This window comes from Schistocerca serialis, chromosome 11 (genome assembly GCF_023864345.2).
Source record: "Schistocerca serialis cubense isolate TAMUIC-IGC-003099 chromosome 11, iqSchSeri2.2, whole genome shotgun sequence".
NCBI lineage: Eukaryota > Metazoa > Arthropoda > Insecta > Orthoptera > Acrididae > Schistocerca > Schistocerca serialis.
In genome coordinates, this window is record NC_064648.1 from 23,629,257 (window position 1) to 23,647,060 (window position 17,804).

A 17,804-nucleotide genomic window follows, 5' to 3' on the forward strand; every position below is an offset into this window, starting at 1 on the left:
TGCAGCATCGGAATCTAAAGCTGGACTCACAGGAGAGGTCAAATCATAGAAAGTTAGAGTGTCAGGCCTCTTGCCCTTAAGTCTGCATTGTGCCTTTTGTATTAAATTCAGATGGAATTTCTGTCTTTCATCGTAATAAAAAGGTCCAAGGGATACAGTAAACCTGAAGTGAAGCTTTTGAATCGAAAACTGGACTCACAGGAGATGTTCAAATCGTAGAGGTTAGAGTGTCAGCCCACTTGTATTTAAGTCGGCCTTGTGCCTTTTGTACTATATTCGGTAGCAATTTCTGTGTTTCATCGTCAATAAGAATCTCCAAGGGATACAGTAAACCTGAAGTAAAGCATCGGAATCGAAAACTGGACTCACAGGAGAGGTTCAAATCATAGAAAGTTAGAGTGTCAGTGCTCTTGTACCCAAGTCGGCATTGTGCCTTTTGTATTAAATTTGGATGCAATTTCTGTTTTTCATCGTATATAAGAAGGTCCAAGGGATACAGTAAACCTGAAGTGAGGCATCGGAATCTTAAACTGGACTCACAGGAGAGGTTCAAATCATAGAAAGTTAGAGTGTCAGTCCTCTTGTACTTAAGTCGGCATTGTGCTTTTTGTATTAAATTCGTATGCAATTTCTGTGTTTCATCGTCAATAAGAAGGTCCCAGGGATAGAGTAAACCTGAAGTGAAGCATCGGATTCGAAAACTGGACTCACAGGAGAGGTTCAAATCGTAGAAAGTTAGAGTGTCAGTACTCTTGTACATAAGTCGCCATTGAGCCTTTTGTATTAAATTCGGATGCAATTTCTGTGTTTCATCGTCCATGAGAAGGTCCAAGGGATACAGTAAACCTGAAGGGAAGTATCGGAATCTAAAACAGGACTCATAGGAGAGGTTCAAATCATAGAAAGAAAGAGTGTCAGTCCTCTAGTACTTAAGTCGGTAATGTGCCGTTTGTATTAAATTCGGATGCAATTTCAGTGTTTCATCGTCAATAAGAAGGTCCAAGGGATACAGTAAACCTGAAGTGCAGCATCGGAATCTAAAGCTAGACTCACAGGAGAGGTTCAAATCATAGAAAGTTAGAGTGTCAGGCCTCTTGTCCTTAAGTCTGCATTGTGCCTTTTGTATTAAATTCAGATGGAATTTCTGTCTTTCATCGTAATACGAAGGTCCAAGGGATACAGTAAATCTGAAGTGAAGCATCGGAATCGAAAACTGGACTCACAGGAGAGGTTCAAATCATAGAAAGTTAGAGTGTCAGTCCTCTTGTACATAAATCGGCATTGAGACTTTTGTATTAAATTCGAATGCAATTTCTGTGTTTCATCGTCAATGAGAAGGTCCAAGGGATACTGTAAACCTGAAGGGAAGTATCGGAATCTAAAAGTGGACTCACAGGAGAGGTTCAAATCATAGAAAGAAAGAGTGTCATTCCTCTTGTACTTAAGTCGGCATTGTGCCTTTTGTATTAAATTCGGATGCAATTTCTGTGTTTCAAAGTCTATAAGAAGGTCGAAGGGGTACAGTAAACCTGAAGTGAAGCATCGGAATCTAAAGCTGGACTCACAGGAGAGGTTCAAATCATAGAAAGTTAGAGTGTCAGGCCTCTTGTCCTTATGTCAGCATTGTGCCTTGTGTATTAAATTCAGATGGAATTTCTGTCTTTCATCGTCAATAAGAAGCTCCAAGGGATACAGTAAACCTGAAGTGAAGCATTGGAATCGAAAAATGGACTCACAGGAGAGGTTCAAATCATAGAAAGTTAGAGTGTCAGTGCTCTTGTACCTAAGCCGGCATTGTGCCTTTTGTATCAAATTCGGATGCAATTTCTGTGTTTCATCGTCAATAAGAAGGTCAAAGGGATACAGTAAACCTGAAGTGAAGCATCGGAATCTTAAACTGGACTCACAGGAGAGGTTCAAATCATAGAAAGTTAGAGTGTCAGTCCTCTTGTACTTAAGTCGGCATTGTGCCTTTTGTATTAAATTCGTATGCAATATCTGTGTTTCCTCGTCAATAAGAAGGTCCAAGGGATAGAGTAAACCTGAAGTGAAGCATCGGAATCGAAAACTGGACTCACAGGAGAGGTTCAAATCATAGAAAGTTAGAGTGACAGTCCTCTTGTACATAAGTCGCCATTGACACTTTTGTATTAAATTCAGATGCAATTTCTGTGTTTCATCGTCAATGAGAAGGTCCCAGGGATACAGTAAACCTGAAGGGAAGTATCGGAATCTAAAACTGGACTCATAGGAGAGGTTCAAATCATAGAAAGAAAGAGTGTCAGTCCTCTAGTACTTAAGTCGGCATTGTGCCGTTTGTATTAAATTCGGATGCAATATCTGTGTTTCATCGTCAATAAGAAGGTCCAAGGGATACAGTAAACCTGAAGTGCAGAATCGGAATCTAAAGCTGGACTCACAGGAGAGGTTCAAATCATAGAAAGTTAGAGTGTCAGGCCTCTTGTCTTTAAGTCTGCATTGTGCCTTTTGTATTAAATTCAGATGGAATTTCTGTCTCTCATCGTAATAAGAAGGTCCAAGGGATACAGTAAACCTGAAGTGAAGCTTTTGAATCGAAAACTGGACTCACAGGAGAGGTTCAAATCATAGAAGGTTAGAGTGTCAGCCCACTTGTATTTAAGTCGGCCTTATGCATTTTGTACTAAAGTCGGTAGCAATTTCTGTGTTTCATCGTCAATAAGAAGGTCCAAGGGATACAGTAAACCTGAAGTGAAGCATCGGAACCTAAAGCTGGACTCAAAAAAGAGGTTCACATAATAGAAAGTTAGAGTGTCAGTCCCCTTGTACTTAAGTCGGCATTGAGCCTTCTGTATTAAATTCAGATGCAATTTCTGTGTTTCATCGTCAATAAGAAGGTCCAAGGGATACAGTAAACCTGAAGGGAAGTATTGGAATCTAAAAGTGGACTCACAGGAGAGGTTCAAATCATAGAAAGAAAGAGTGTCAGTCCTCTTGTACTTAAGTCGGCATTGTGCCTTTTGTATTAAATTCGTATGCAATTTCTGTGTTTCATCGTCTATAAGAAGGTCGAAGGGATGCAGTAAACCTGAAGTGAAGCATCGGAATCTCAAGCAGGACTCACAGGAGAGGTTCAAATCATAGAAAGCTAGAGTGTCAGGCGTCTTGTCCTTAAGTCGGCATTGTGCCTTGTGTATTAAATTCAGATGGAATTTCTGTCTTTTATCGTCAATATGAAGGTCCAAGTGATACAGTAAACCTGAAGTGAAGCATTGGAATCGAAAACTGGACTCACAGGAGAGGTTCAAATCATAGAAAGTTAGAGTGTCAGACCTCTTGCATTTAAGTCGGCATTGTGCCTTTTGTACTAAATTCGGTAGCACTTTCTGTGTTTCATCATCAATAAGAACGTCCAAGGGATACATGAAACCTGAAGTGAAGCATCGGAACCTAAAGCTGGACTCAAAGAAGAGGTTGAAATCATAGAAAGTTAGAGTGTCAGTCCTCTTGTACTTAAGTCGGCATTGTGCCTTTTGTATTAAATTCGGATGAAATTTCTGTGTTTCATCGTCAATAAGAAGGTACAAGGTATACAGTAAACCTGAAGTGAAGCATCGGAATCTAAGTCTGGACTCACAGGAGAGGTTCAAATCATAGAAAGATAGCGTGTCTGTCCTCTTGTACTTAAGTCGCTATTGTGCCTTTTGTATTAAATTCAGATGGAATTTCTGTGTTTCATCGTCAATAAGAAGGTCCAAGGGATACAGTAAACCTGAAGTGCAGCATCGGAATCTAAAGCTGGACTCACAGGAGAGGTTCAAATCATAGAAAGTTAGAGTGTCAGGCCTCTTGTCCTTAAGTCTGCATTGTGCCTTTTGTATTAAATTCAGATGGAATTTCTGTCTTTCATCGTAATAAGAAGGTCCAAGGGATACAGTAAACCTGAAGTGAAGCTTTTGAATCGAAAACTGGACTCACAGGAGAGGTTCAAATCATAGAAGGTTAGAGTGTCAGCCCACTTGTATTTAAGTCGGCCTTGTGCCTTTTGTACTAAATTCGGTAGCAATTTCTGTGTTTCATCGTCATTAAGAAGGTCCAAGGGATACAGTAAACCTGAAGTGAAGCATCGGAACCTAAAGCTGGACTCAAAAAAGAGGTTCAAATCATAGAAAGTTAGAGTGTCAGTCCTCTTGTACTTAAGTCGGCATTGTGCCTTTGGTATTAAATTCAGATGCAATTTCTGTGTTTCATCGACAATAAGAAGGTCCAAGGTATACAGTAAACCTGAAGTGAAGCATCGGAATCTAAAATTATACTCAAAGGAGAGGTTCAAATCATAGAAACTTAGAGTGTCAGTCCTCTTGTACTTATGTCGGCATTGTGCCTTTTGTATTAAATTCGTATGCAATTTCTGTGTTTCATCGTCAGTAAGAAGGTCCAAGGGATACAGTAAACCTGAAGTGAAGCATCGGAATCGAAACCTGGACTCACAGGAGAGGTTCAAATCATAGAAAGTTAGAGTGTCAGTCCTCTTGTACATAAGTCGGCATTGAGCCTTTTGTATTAAATTCGAATGCAATTTCTGTGTTTCATCGTCAATTATAAGGTCAAAGGGAAACAGTAAACCTGAAGGGAAGTATCGGAATCTAAAAGTGGACTCACAGGAGAGGGTCAAATCATAGAAAGAAAGAGTGTCAGTCCTCCTGTACTTAAGTCGGCATTGTGCCTTTTGTATTAAATTCGGATGCAATTTCTGTGTTTCATCGTCTATAAGAAGGTCGAAGGGATACACTAAACCTGAAGTGAAGCATCGGAATCTAAAGCTGGACTCAAAGATGAGGTTCAAATCATAGAGAGTTAGAGTGTCAGTCCTCTTGTACTTAAGTCGGCATTGTGCATTTTGTATGAAATTCAGATGCAATTTCTGTGTTTCATCGTCAATAAGAAGGTCCAAGGTAAAAAGTAAACCTGAAGTGAAGCATCGGAATCTAAAATTGGACTCACAGGAGGGGTTCAAATTATAGAAAGTGAGAGTGTCAGTACTCTTGTACTTAAGTCGGCATTGTGCCTTTTGTATTAAATTCGGATGCTATTTGTGTGTATCATCGTCAATAAGAAGGTCCAAGGGATACAGTAAACCTGAAGTGAAGCATCGGAAACTAAAACTAAACTCACAGGAGAGGTTCAAATCACAGAAAGTTAGAGTTTCAGCCCTCTTGTACTTAAGTCGGCATTGTGCCTTTTGTATTAAATTCGGATGCAATTTCTGTGTTTCATCGTCAATAAGAAGGTCCAAGGTATAAAGTAAACCTGATGTGAAGCATCGGAAACTAAAACTGGACTCACAGGAGATGTTGAAATCATAGAAAGTTAGAGTGTCTGTCCTCTTGTACTTAAGTCGGCATTGTGCCTTTTGTATTAAATTCGGGTGCAATTTCTGTGTTTAATCGTCAATGAGCTGGTCCAAGGGATACAGTAAACCTGAAGTGAACCATCGGAATCTAATGCTGGACTCACAGGAGAGGTTCACATCATAGAAAGTTAGAGTGTCAGGCCTCTTGTCCTTAAGTCGGCATTGTGCCTTTTGTATTAAATTTTGGATGCATTTTCTGTGTTTCATCGTCAATAACAAGCCCAAGGGGTACAGTAAACCTGAAGTGAAGCATCGGAATCGAAAACTGGACTCACAGGAGAGGTTCAAATCATAGAAAGTTAGAGTGTCAGTCCTCTAATACTTAAGTTGGCATTGTGCCTTTTGTATTAATTTCGGATGGAATTTCTGTGTTTCATCGTCGATAAGAAGGTCCAAGGGATACAGTAAACCTGAAGTGAAGCATCGGAAACTAAAACTGGACTCACAGGAGAGGTTCAAATCATAGAATGTTAGAGTTTCAGTCCTGTTGTACTTAAGTCGGCATTGTGCCTTTTTTATTAAATTCGGACGCAATTTCTGAGTTTCAACGTCAATAAGAAGGTCCAAGGTATAAAGTAAACCTGAAGTGAAGCATCGGAAACTAAAACTGGACTCACAGGAGAGGTTGAAATCATAGAAAGTTAGAGTGTCAGTCCTCTTGTACTTAAGTCGGCATTGTGCCTATTGTATTAAATTCGGATGAAATTTCTGTGATTCATCGTCAATAAGAAGGTCCAAGGTATACAGCAAACCCTGAAGTGAAACATCGGAATCGAAGACTGGACTCACAGGAGAGGTTGAAATCATAGAAAGATAGCGTGTCTGTCCTGTTGTACTTAAGTCGCCATTGCGCCTTTTGTATTAAATTGAGATGGAATTTCTGTGTTTCATCGTCAATAAGAAGGTCCAAGGTATAAAGTAAACCTGAAGTGAAGCATCGGAAACTTAAACTGGACTCACAGGAGAGGTTGAAATCATAGAAAGTTAGAGTGTCAGTCCTCTTGTACTTATGTCGGCATTGTGCCTTTTGTATTAAATTCGGATGAAATTTCTGTGATTCATCGTCAATAAGAAGGTCCAAGGTATACAGCAAACCCTGAAGTGAAACATCGGAATCGAAGACTGGACTCACAGGAGAGGTTCAAATCATAGAAAGATAGCGTGTCTGTCCTCTTGTACTTAAGTCGCCATTGCGCCTTTTGTATTGAATTGAGATGGAATTTCTGTGTTTCATCGTCAATAAGAAGGTCCAAGGGATACAGTAAACCTGAAGTGAAGCATCGGAATCGAATACTGGACTCACAGGAGAGGTTCAAATCATAGAAAGTTAGAGTGTCAGTCCTCTTGTACTTAAGTCGGCATTGTGCCTTTTGGTTAAATTCGAGTGCAATATCTGTGTTTCATCGTCAATAAGAAGGTCCAAGTGATACAGTAAACCTGAAGTGAAGCATCGGAATCTAATGCTGGACTCACAGGAGAGGTTCAAATCATAGAAAGTTAGAGTGTCAGGCCTCTTGTCCTTATGTCGGCATTGTGCCATTTGTATTAAATTCAGATGGAATTTCTGTCTTTCATCGTCAATAAGAAGGTCCAAGGGATACAGTAAACCTGAAGTGAAGCATTGGAATCGAAAACTGGACTCACTGGAGAAGTTCAAATCATAGAAAGTTAGAGTGTCAGACCACTTGTACATAAGTCGGCATTGTGCCCTTTGTATTAAATTCGGATGCTATATCTGTGTTTCATCGTCAATAAGAAGGTCCAAGGGATACAGTAAACCTGAAGTGAAGTATCGGTATCTAAAACTCGACTCACAGGAGAGGTTCAAATCATAGAAAGAAAGAGTGTCAGTCCTCTTGTACATAAGCCGGCATTGTGCCTTTTGTATTAAATTCGTATGCAATTTCTGTGTTTCATCGCCAATAAGAAGGTCCAAGGGATACAGTAAACCTGAAGTGAAGCATCGGAATCAAAAACTGGACTCACAGAAGAGGTTCAAATCATAGAAATTTAGTGTGTCAGTCCTCTTGTACAGAAGTCGGCATTTAGCCTTTTGTATTAAATTTGGATGCAATTTCTGTGTTTCATCGTCAATGAGAAGATGCAAGGGATACAGTAAACCTGAAGTGAAGTATCGGAATCTAAAACTCGACTCACAGGAGAGGTTTAAATCATAGAAAGAAAGAGTGTCAGTCCTCTTGTACATAAGTCGGCATTGTGCCTTTTGTATTAAATTCGGATGCAATTTCTGTGTTTCATCGTCAATAAGAAGGTCCAAGGGATATAGTAAACCTAAAGTGAAGCATCGGAATCTAAAGCTGGACTCACAGGAGAGGTTCAAATCATAGAAACTTAGAGTGTCAGGCCTCTTGTCCTTAAGTCGGCATTGTTCCTTTTGTATTAATTTCAGATGGAATTTCTGTCTTTCATCGTCAATAAGAAGGTCCAAGGGATACAGTAAACCTGAAGTGAAGCATTGGAATCGAAAACTGGACTCACAGGAGAGGTTCAAACCACAGTAAGTTAGAGTGTCAGACTAATTGTATTTAAGTCGGCATTGTGCCTTTTGTACTAAATTCGGTAGCAATTTCTGTGTTTCATCGTCAATAAGAAGGTCCAAGGGATACAGTAAACCTGAAGTCAAGCATCGGAATCTGAAACTGGACTCACAGGAGAGGTTCAAATCATAGAAAGTTAGAGTGTCAGGCCTCTTGTCCTTAAGTCGGCATTGTTCCTTTTGTATTAAATTCAGATGGAATTTCTGTCTTTCATCGTCAATAAGAAGGTCCAAGGGATACAGTAAACCTGAAGTGAAGCATTGGAATCGAAAACTGGACTCACAGGAGAGGTTCAAATCACAGTAAGTTAGAGTGTCAGACCACTTGTATTTAAGTCGGCATTGTGCCTTCTGTACTAAATTCGGTAGCAATTTCTGTGTTTCATTGTCAATATGAAGGTCCAAGGGATACAGTAAACCTGAAGTCAAGCATCGGAATCTGAAACTGGACTAACAGGAGAGGTTAAAATCATAGAAAGTTAGAGTGTCAGTCCACTTGTACTTAAGTCGGCATTGAGCCTTTTGTATTAAATTCGTATGCAATTTCTGTGTTTCATCGTCAATAAGAAGGTCCAAGGGATACAGTAAACCTGAAGTGAAGCATCGGAACCTAAAACTGGACTCACAGAAGAGGTTCAAATCATAGAAAGTGAGAGTGTCAGTCCTCTAGTACTTAAGTCGGCCTTGTGCCTGTTGTATTAAATTCGGATGCAATTTCTGTGTTTCATCGTCAATAAGAAGGTCCAAGGGATACAGTAAACGTGAAGTGAAGCATCGTAATCTAAAACTGGACTCACAGGAGCGGTTCACATCATAGAAAGTTAGAGTATCAGTCCTCTAGTACTTAAGTCGGCATTGTGCCTTTTGTATTATATTCAGATGCCATTTCTGTGTTTCATCGTCAATAAGAAGGTCCAAGGTATACAGTAAACCTGAAGTGAAGCATCGGAAACTAAAACTGGACTCACAGGGGGGGTTCAAATCATAGAAAGTGAGAGTGTCAGTCCTCTTGTACTTAAGTCGGCATTGTGCCTTTTGTATTAAATTCGGATGCAATTTCTGTGTACCATCGTCAATAAGAAGGTCCAAGGGATACAGTAAACCTGAAGTGAAGAATCGGAAACTAAAACTGGACTCACAGGAGAGGTTCAAATCATAGAAAGTTAGAGTGTCAGTCCTCATGTACTTAAGTCGGCATTGTGCCTTTTGTATGAAATTCGGATGCAATTTCTGTGTTTCATCGTCAATAAGAAGGTCCAAGGGATACAGTAAAACTGAAGTGAAGCATCGGAATCGAAAACTGGACTCACAGGAGAGGATCAAATCATAGAGAGTTATAGTGTCACTCGTCTTGTACATAAGTCGGCATTGAGATTTTTGTATTAAATTCGGATGCAATTTCTGTGTTTCATCGTCAATGAGAAGGTCGAAGGGATACAGTAAACCTGAAGTGAAGCATCGGAATCTAAAACTGGACTCACAGGAGGGGTTCAAATCATAGAAAGAAAGAGTGTCAGTCCTCTTGTACTTAAGTCTTCATTGTGCCTTTTGTATTAAATTCGGATGCAATTTCTGTGTTTCATCGCCAATAAGAAGGTTCAAGGGATGTACTAACCCTGAAGTGAGGCATCGTAATCTAAAACTGGCCTCACAGGAGAGGTTCAATTCATAGAAAGTTAGAGTGTCAGTCCTCTAGTACTTATGTCGGCCTTGTGCCTGTTGTATTAAATTCGGATGCAATTTCTGTGTTTCATCGTCAATAAGAAGGTCCAAGGGATACAGTAAACGTGAAGTGAAGCATCGTAATCTAAAACTGGACTCACAGGAGCGGTTCACATCATAGAAAGTTAGAGTATCAGTCCTCTAGTACTTAAGTCGGCATTGTGCCTTTTGTATTATATTCAGATGCAATTTCTGTGTTTCATCGTCAATAAGAAGGTCCAAGGGATACAGTAAACCTGAAGTGAAAATCGGAATCTAAAGCTGGACTCACAGGAGAGGTTCAAATCATAGAAAGTTAGAGTGTCAGTCCTCTAGTACTTAAGTCGGCTTGTGCCTTTTGTACTAAATTTGGATGCAATTTCTGTGTTTCATTGTCAATAAGAATGTCCAAGGGATACAGTAAACCTGAAGTGAAGCATCGGAAATTGAAACTGGACTCACAGGAGAGGTTCAAATCATAGAAAGTTAGAGTGTCAGTCCTCTTGTACTTAAGTCGGCATTGTGCCTTTTGTAATAAATTCGGATGCAATTTCTGTGTTTCATCGTCAATAAGAAGGTCCAAGGTATACAGTAAACCTGAAGTGAAGCATCGGAATCTAAAACTGGTCTCACAGGAAGGGTTCAAATCATAGAAAGTTAGAGTGTCAGTCCTCTTGTACTTAAGTCGGCATTGTGCCTTTTGTATTAAATTCGGATCAAATTTATGTGATTCATTGTCAATAAGAAGGTTCAAGGTATACAGCAAAACCTGAAGTGAAACATCGGAATCGAAGACTGGACTCACAAGAGAGGTTCAGATCAAAGAAAGATAGCGTGTCTGTCCTCTTGTACTTAAGTCGACATTGTGCCTTTTGTATTTAATTCAGATGGAATTTCTGTGTTTCATCGTCAATAAGAATGTCCAAGGGATACAGTAAATCTGAAGTCAAGCATCGGAATCGAAAACTGGACTCACAGGAGAGGTTCAAATCATAGAAAATTAGAGTGTCAGTCCTCTTGTACATAAGTCGGCATTGTGCCTTTTGTATTAAATTCGGATGCAATTTCTGTGTTTCATCGACAATAAGAAGGTCCAAGGGATACAGTAAACCTGAAGTGAAGCTTCGGAATCTTAAACTGGACACACAGGAGAGGTTCAAATCATGGAATGTTAGAGTGTCAGTCCACTTGTACTTAAGTCGGCATTGTGCCTTTTGTATTAAAGTCGTGTGCAATTTCTGTGTTTCATCGTCAATAAGAAGGTCCAAGGGATACAGTAAACCTGAAGTGAAGCATCGGAATCGAAAACTGGACTCGCAGGAGAGGTTTAAATTATAGAAAGTTAGAGTTTCAGCCCTCATGTACTTAAGTCGGCATTGTGCCTTTTGTATTAAATTCGGATGCAATATCTGTGTTTCATCGTCAATAAGAAGGTCCAACGTATAAAGTAAACCTGAAGTGAAGCAACGGAAACTAAAACTGGAGTCACAGGAGAGGTTGAAATCATAAAAAGTTAGCGTGTCAGTCCTCTTGTACTTAAGTCGGCATTGTGCCTTTTGTATTAAATTCGGATGACATTTCTGTGTTTCATCGTCAATAAGAAGGTCCAAGGGATACAGTAAACCTGAAGTGAAGCATCGGAATCGAATACTGGACTCACAGGAGAGGTTCAAATCTTAGAAAGTTAGAGTGTCAGTCCTCTTGTACTTAAGTCGGCATGGTGCTTTTGTATTAAATTCGGGTGCAATTTCTGTGTTTCATCGTCAATAAGAAGTTCTAAGGGATACAGTAAACCTGAAGTGAAGCATCGGAATCTAATGCTGGACTCACAGGAGAGGTTTAAATCATAGAAAGTTAGAGTGTCAGTCCTCTTGTCCTTAAGTCGGCATTGTGCCTTTTGTATTAAACTCAGATGGAATTTCTTTCTTTCATCGTCAATAAGAAGGTCCAAGGGATACAGTAAACCTGAAGTGAAGCATCGGAATCGAAAACTGGACTCACAGAAGAGGTTCAAATCATAGAAATTTAGTGTGTCAGTCCTCTTGTACAAAAGTCGGCATTTAGCCTTTTGTATTAAATTTGGATGCAATTTCTGTGTTTCATCGTCAATGAGAAGATGCAAGGGATACAGTAAACCTGAAGTGAAGTATCGGAATCTAAAACTCGACTCACAGGATAGGTTTAAATCATAGAAAGAAAGAGTGTCAGTCCTCTTGTACATAAGTCGGCATTGTGCCTTTTGTATTAAATTCGGATGCAATTTCTGTGTTTCATCGTCAATAAGAAGGTCCAAGGGATATAGTAAACCTAAAGTGAAGCATCGGAATCTAAAGCTGGACTCACAGGAGAGGTTCAAATCATAGAAACTTAGAGTGTCAGGCCTCTTGTCCTTAAGTCGGCATTGTTCCTTTTGTATTAATTTCAGATGGAATTTCTGTCTTTCATCGTCAATAAGAAGGTCCAAGGGATACAGTAAACCTGAAGTGAAGCATTGGAATCGAAAACTGGACTCAGAGGAGAGGTTCAAACCACAGTAAGTTAGAGTGTCAGACTAATTGTATTTAAGTCGGCATTGTGCCTTTTGTACTAAATTCGGTAGCAATTTCTGTGTTTCATCGTCAATAAGAAGGTCCAAGGGATACAGTAAACCTGAAGTCAAGCATCGGAATCTGAAACTGGACTCACAGGAGAGGTTCAAATCATAGAAAGTTAGAGTGTCAGGCCTCTTGTCCTTAAGTCGGCATTGTTCCTTTTGTATTAAATTCAGATGGAATTTCTGTCTTTCATCGTCAATAAGAAGGTCCAAGGGATACAGTAAACCTGAAGTGAAGCATTGGAATCGAAAACTGGACTCACAGGAGAGGTTCAAATCACAGTAAGTTAGAGTGTCAGACCACTTGTATTTAAGTCGGCATTGTGCCTTCTGTACTAAATTCGGTAGCAATTTCTGTGTTTCATTGTCAATATGAAGGTCCAAGGGATACAGTAAACCTGAAGTCAAGCATCGGAATCTGAAACTGGACTAACAGGAGAGGTTAAAATCATAGAAAGTTAGAGTGTCAGTCCACTTGTACTTAAGTCGGCATTGAGCCTTTTGTATTAAATTCGTATGCAATTTCTGTGTTTCATCGTCAATAAGAAGGTCCAAGGGATACAGTAAACCTGAAGTGAAGCATCGGAACCTAAAACTGGACTCACAGAAGAGGTTCAAATCATAGAAAGTGAGAGTGTCAGTCCTCTAGTACTTAAGTCGGCCTTGTGAATGTTGTATTAAATTCGGATGCAATTTCTGTGTTTCATCGTCAATAAGAAGGTCCAAGGGATACAGTAAACGTGAAGTGAAGCATCGTAATCTAAAACTGGACTCACAGGAGCGGTTCACATCATAGAAAGTTAGAGTATCAGTCCTCTAGTACTTAAGTCGGCATTGTGCCTTTTGTATTATATTCAGATGCCATTTCTGTGTTTCATCGTCAATAAGAAGGTCCAAGGTATACAGTAAACCTGAAGTGAAGCATCGGAAACTAAAACTGGACTCACAGGGGGGGTTCAAATCATAGAAAGTGAGAGTGTCAGTCCTCTTGTACTTAAGTCGGCATTGTGCCTTTTGTATTAAATTCGGATGCAATTTCTGTGTACCATCGTCAATAAGAAGGTCCAAGGGATACAGTAAACCTGAAGTGAAGAATCGGAAACTAAAACTGGACTCACAGGAGAGGTTCAAATCATAGAAAGTTAGAGTGTCAGTCCTCATGTACTTAAGTCGGCATTGTGCCTTTTGTATGAAATTCGGATGCAATTTCTGTGTTTCATCGTCAATAAGAAGGTCCAAGGGATACAGTAAAACTGAAGTGAAGCATCGGAATCGAAAACTGGACTCACAGGAGAGGATCAAATCATAGAGAGTTATAGTGTCACTCGTCTTGTACATAAGTCGGCATTGAGATTTTTGTATTAAATTCGGATGCAATTTCTGTGTTTCATCGTCAATGAGAAGGTCGAAGGGATACAGTAAACCTGAAGTGAAGCATCGGAATCTAAAACTGGACTCACAGGAGGGGTTCAAATCATAGAAAGAAAGAGTGTCAGTCCTCTTGTACTTAAGTCTTCATTGTGCCTTTTGTATTAAATTCGGATGCAATTTCTGTGTTTCATCGCCAATAAGAAGGTTCAAGGGATGCACTAACCCTGAAGTGAGGCATCGTAATCTAAAACTGGACTCACAGGAGAGGTTCAATTCATAGAAAGTTAGAGTGTCAGTCCTCTAGTACTTATGTCGGCCTTGTGCCTGTTGTATTAAATTCGGATGCAATTTCTGTGTTTCATCGTCAATAAGAAGGTCCAAGGGATACAGTAAACGTGAAGTGAAGCATCGTAATCTAAAACTGGACTCACAGGAGCGGTTCACATCATAGAAAGTTAGAGTATCAGTCCTCTAGTACTTAAGTCGGCATTGTGCCTTTTGTATTATATTCAGATGCAATTTCTGTGTTTCATCGTCAATAAGAAGGTCCAAGGGATACAGTAAACCTGAAGTGAAAATCGGAATCTAAAGCTGGACTCACAGGAGAGGTTCAAATCATAGAAAGTTAGAGTGTCAGTCCTCTAGTACTTAAGTCGACTTGTGCCTTTTGTACTAAATTTGGATGCAATTCTGTGTTTCATTGTCAATAAGAATGTCCAAGGGATACAGTAAACCTGAAGTGAAGCATCGGAAATTGAAACTGGACTCACAGGAGAGGTTCAAATCATAGAAAGTTAGAGTGTCAGTCCTCTTGTACTTAAGTCGGCATTGTGCCTTTTGTAATAAATTCGGATGCAATTTCTGTGTTTCATCGTCAATAAGAAGGTCCAAGGTATACAGTAAACCTGAAGTGAAGCATCGGAATCTAAAACTGGTCTCACAGGAAGGGTTCAAATCATAGAAAGTTAGAGTGTCAGTCCTCTTGTACTTAAGTCGGCATTGTGCCTTTTGTATTAAATTCGGATCAAATTTATGTGATTCATTGTCAATAAGAAGGTTCAAGGTATACAGCAAAACCTGAAGTGAAACATCGGAATCGAAGACTGGACTCACAAGAGAGGTTCAGATCAAAGAAAGATAGCGTGTCTGTCCTCTTGTACTTAAGTCGACATTGTGCCTTTTGTATTTAATTCAGATGGAATTTCTGTGTTTCATCGTCAATAAGAATGTCCAAGGGATACAGTAAATCTGAAGTCAAGCATCGGAATCGAAAACTGGACTCACAGGAGAGGTTCAAATCATAGAAAATTAGAGTGTCAGTCCTCTTGTACATAAGTCGGCATTGTGCCTTTTGTATTAAATTCGGATGCAATTTCTGTGTTTCATCGACAATAAGAAGGTCCAAGGGATACAGTAAACCTGAAGTGAAGCTTCGGAATCTTAAACTGGACAAACAGGAGAGGTTCAAATCATGGAATGTTAGAGTGTCAGTCCACTTGTACTTAAGTCGGCATTGTGCCTTTTGTATTAAAGTCGTGTGCAATTTCTGTGTTTCATCGTCAATAAGAAGGTCCAAGGGATACAGTAAACCTGAAGTGAAGCATCGGAATCGAAAACTGGACTGGCAGGAGAGGTTTAAATTATAGAAAGTTAGAGTTTCAGCCCTCATGTACTTAAGTCGGCATTGTGCCTTTTGTATTAAATTCGGATGCAATATCTGTGTTTCATCGTCAATAAGAAGGTCCAACGTATAAAGTAAACCTGAAGTGAAGCAACGGAAACTAAAACTGGACTCACAGGAGAGGTTGAAATCATAAAAAGTTAGCGTGTCAGTCCTCTTGTACTTAAGTCGGCATTGTGCCTTTTGTATTAAATTCGGATGACATTTCTGTGTTTCATCGTCAATAAGAAGGTCCAAGGGATACAGTAAACCTGAAGTGAAGCATCGGAATCGAATACTGGACTCACAGGAGAGGTTCAAATCTTAGAAAGTTAGAGTGTCAGTCCTCTTGTACTTAAGTCGGCATGGTGCTTTTGTATTAAATTCGGGTGCAATTTCTGTGTTTCATCGTCAATAAGAAGTTCTAAGGGATACAGTAAACCTGAAGTGAAGCATCGGAATCTAATGCTGGACTCACAGGAGAGGTTTAAATCATAGAAAGTTAGAGTGTCAGTCCTCTTGTCCTTAAGTCGGCATTGTGCCTTTTGTATTAAACTCAGATGGAATTTCTTTCTTTCATCGTCAATAAGAAGGTCCAAGGGATACAGTAAACCTGAAGTCAAGCATCGGAATCTGAAACTGGACTCACAGGGGAGGTTCAAATCACAGAAAGTTAGAGTGTCAGTCCTCTTGTATATAAGTCGGCATTGTTCTTTTGTATTAAATTTGGATGCAATTTCTGTGTTTCATCGTCAATAAGAAGGTCCAAGGGATACAGTAAACCTGAAGCGAAGCATCGGAGTCTTAAACTGGACTCACAGGAGAGGTTCAAATCATAGAAAGTTAGAATGTCAGTCCACTTGTACTTAAGTCGGCATTGTGCCTTTTGTAATAAGTTCGTATGCAATTTCTGTGTTTCATCGTCAATAGGAAGGTCCAAGGGATACAGTAAACCTGAAGTGAAGCATCGGAATCTAAAACTGGACTCACAGGAGGGATTCAAATCATAGAAAGTGAGAGTGTCAGTCCTCATGTACTTAAGTCGGCATTGTGCCTTTTGTATTAAATTCGGATGCAATTTCTGTGTACCATCGTCAATAAGAAGGTCCAAGGTATACAGTAAACCTGAAGTGAAGCATCGGAATCTAAAACTGGTCTCACAGGAAGGGTTCAAATCATAGAAAGTTAGAGTGTCAGTCCTCTTGTACTTAAGTCGGCATTGTGCCTTTTGTATTAAATTCGGATCAAATTTATGTGATTCATTGTCAATAAGAAGGTTCAAGGTATACAGCAAAACCTGAAGTGAAACATCGGAATCGAAGACTGGACTCACAAGAGAGGTTCAGATCAAAGAAAGATAGCGTGTCTGTCCTCTTGTACTTAAGTCGACATTGTGCCTTTTGTATTTAATTCAGATGGAATTTCTGTGTTTCATCGTCAATAAGAATGTCCAAGGGATACAGTAAATCTGAAGTCAAGCATCGGAATCGAAAACTGGACTCACAGGAGAGGTTCAAATCATAGAAAATTAGAGTGTCAGTCCTCTTGTACATAAGTCGGCATTGTGCCTTTTGTATTAAATTCGGATGCAATTTCTGTGTTTCATCGACAATAAGAAGGTCCAAGGGATACAGTAAACCTGAAGTGAAGCTTCGGAATCTTAAACTGGACAAACAGGAGAGGTTCAAATCATGGAATGTTAGAGTGTCAGTCCACTTGTACTTAAGTCGGCATTGTGCCTTTTGTATTAAAGTCGTGTGCAATTTCTGTGTTTCATCGTCAATAAGAAGGTCCAAGGGATACAGTAAACCTGAAGTGAAGCATCGGAATCGAAAACTGGACTCGCAGGAGAGGTTTAAATTATAGAAAGTTAGAGTTTCAGCCCTCATGTACTTAAGTCGGCATTGTGCCTTTTGTATTAAATTCGGATGCAATATCTGTGTTTCATCGTCAATAAGAAGGTCCAACGTATAAAGTAAACCTGAAGTGAAGCAACGGAAACTAAAACTGGACTCACAGGAGAGGTTGAAATCATAAAAAGTTAGCGTGTCAGTCCTCTTGTACTTAAGTCGGCATTGTGCCTTTTGTATTAAATTCGGATGACATTTCTGTGTTTCATCGTCAATAAGAAGGTCCAAGGGATACAGTAAACCTGAAGTGAAGCATCGGAATCGAATACTGGACTCACAGGAGAGGTTCAAATCTTAGAAAGTTAGAGTGTCAGTCCTCTTGTACTTAAGTCGGCATGGTGCTTTTGTATTAAATTCGGGTGCAATTTCTGTGTTTCATCGTCAATAAGAAGTTCTAAGGGATACAGTAAACCTGAAGTGAAGCATCGGAATCTAATGCTGGACTCACAGGAGAGGTTTAAATCATAGAAAGTTAGAGTGTCAGTCCTCTTGTCCTTAAGTCGGCATTGTGCCTTTTGTATTAAACTCAGATGGAATTTCTTTCTTTCATCGTCAATAAGAAGGTCCAAGGGATACAGTAAACCTGAAGTCAAGCATCGGAATCTGAAACTGGACTCACA